Genomic DNA, 2,207 nt, shown 5'->3' with positions numbered 1-2,207 from the left:
CTGTCCCCTCCTGCCGGGCAGGGAGCAGGAGCCCAGCTGTGGCCGTCTGTCTCCCCGCGCTGCTGGCTGGGCGAGGGCACCGCGCCATGTGCTCAGGACACCGTGTCGGGAAGGAAGCCACGGCTCTCGGAAAAGCGGGCAGGGAGACAGCCCTGAGCCTGCCGCGCAGGAGGGAGCACCCAGGGATGGCAGGGAAGGTGACAGGGATGAGGGTCCCCGACCCTGGGGGTGTGCTGGGAGAGGTGGAGCAGGTGTGGGCTGAGCCTCGGGATGCCAGAGCCCCCTGAGGGCTGCCAGGCTCCTGCCCCCAGCCCGTATCCAGCCCAGTCCCCAGTGCCTCGTCAGCGCTGGTTCAGGGCGGCCAGGGGAAGAGGGAGGGGTGCGCGTGGCTTTGGCCACCGCAGAGGTGTGTGTGTCACGACCGCAGCCAGCTGCGTCCTATCCACAGCCCCATAAAACGCCGAGCCCCGAGGCCAGAGCCCCTCCTGGGGACGCCGGCTCCAGAGGAGCCCGGCTGCTGTTCAAGAGCTGGAACGGACGCTCACACACAATCCCGTCGTCCTCCTCCTCCTCCTGGGAGGAAGGGGCTGGTAGCCAGTGCTCACCCCAGGGGCAGAGGGAGCCAGATCCAGCCGACCCCGGGGGGCCGGACCCCGAGCCCAGGCCAAGGCAGGCCTGGGAGTCCCCTGAGCTCCCTGCCTGCAGTCCGAGCCCAGCCGCTGCACACACGTGGCTTGGCCCGCAGAGCGGCCCCGCAAAGGTCAAAAGTTTGCGTACCTGGAGGAGATGCACTGCCAAGAGACGTCGGGTTCTGAAATCCCAGATGTGTGGCAGTCGGAGAGGCGCTGAGCGCCTGCGGCACACCTGAGACGGAAAAGAGGAGGAGGAGGAGAGGCCATGGCCACGTGCTGGAAGACGGCAGCCGTGGGAGAGGGGCTCTGTGCCCCCCTCCCCCTTCAGGTGCCAGCCGCGCTCCACAGGCTGCATACTGGGGCCCCTCGGCTCAGGCTCCGCGGCCACCGAGCCCAGGAGGAGGGACTTGGGCAGCCGCTGATCCTGCCGCGGGCAGGAGCCGGCTGAAGGTCCCTGCTGTGAGCGCGAGTCAAGTTCCTCGCAGCCAGATCCCCCGGCCTCCCTCGAGGCCCCAACCTGAGAGCCAGTCGCTCCGGGCTGCCTGCCTGCATGAGGAAAGCGATTTGCTGAGCTCCCCCCTCGCCCAGCCTCCCCGGTGGGACCCCTTACCCTCTTTATTGCTTTCATACCCTCACCCGCCTCAGACACGGTGCCGGCCTTCCAGGTACGAGCTTCCCGCTTCCACCGCGGCGCAGCCGGCAGCGCCTGCAAGATGGAGAGACTGTTAACCGCTGCCAACCCGCCTACAGCATCCCCGCTCCCCCGTGTGCCCTCAGCCACTGCCCGGGAGGCAAAGGCCCACAGGCAACGAGGCAGGGGTCCCCGCAACACCCAGGAAGCACCGGAGCAGGGATGGCTCTGCCAGCTACTGCACACCCAGCTCCGCGGAGCTGCAGCCCTTCCCAGCCACACAGACACTGCCCACGGGTGGGCACCAGGGAGCACTGTATCCCAGGAGTGCAGGCAGGCGTTGGCGACAGCAGCTTGATGGAGGGGGCTGAGCTGAAGGGAAAGAGAGGAGAGGGTGAACCTGACGGTGGGTAGCCTTACCCTGGATGCTGCTGGGAGAGAAGGGAGAGTCGGGCGTGAGGGGATGCTCACCAGGCATTGACGGGATAGCTGCTGAGGGGAGAAGGGGGCGGCTGGAGCCCCAGCAGGATGAGGGGCAGGGGAGCGGGCAGGCTGGGGTCCTGCAGAGAACCACGGGGCAGGCCGGAGCTCCCGAAGCCGTCGGGGACGGCACAGGCCCCTCGGTGAGGCCCAGAGGATCCTCCCGGGTGAGGGCCGGGGCCTGGCAGGCCACAGACCCCGGGGAGAACCCGGGAGGGCCAGGGAAGGACCCGGGGGTAGGCGGGCGGCTACGGGATCGGGACGAGAGCCCGGAGACGGGACGAGGGCAGGCTGGGACCCGGGAGTGGGGACGGGACCGGACCGGGCCGGGCCCAGGGAGCCGTGCTGAGGGACGCACACCCGCCGCTCGCCGTCGAGGCCCCATTGGCTGAGCGGCACGTCACTCCGATCGCAGGCGGTGCTTGCGCCCTGCCGCCCAATAGCGAGCCACGGAGGGGGGGGGG

This window comes from Haliaeetus leucocephalus, unplaced genomic scaffold (genome assembly GCF_000737465.1).
Source record: "Haliaeetus leucocephalus isolate CR32 unplaced genomic scaffold, Haliaeetus_leucocephalus-4.0 Scaffold279, whole genome shotgun sequence".
In the NCBI taxonomy this organism is placed as follows: Eukaryota; Metazoa; Chordata; class Aves; order Accipitriformes; family Accipitridae; genus Haliaeetus; species Haliaeetus leucocephalus.
The sequence above is the reverse complement of the archived record's forward strand: the minus strand, read 5'-3'. Positions refer to the sequence as shown.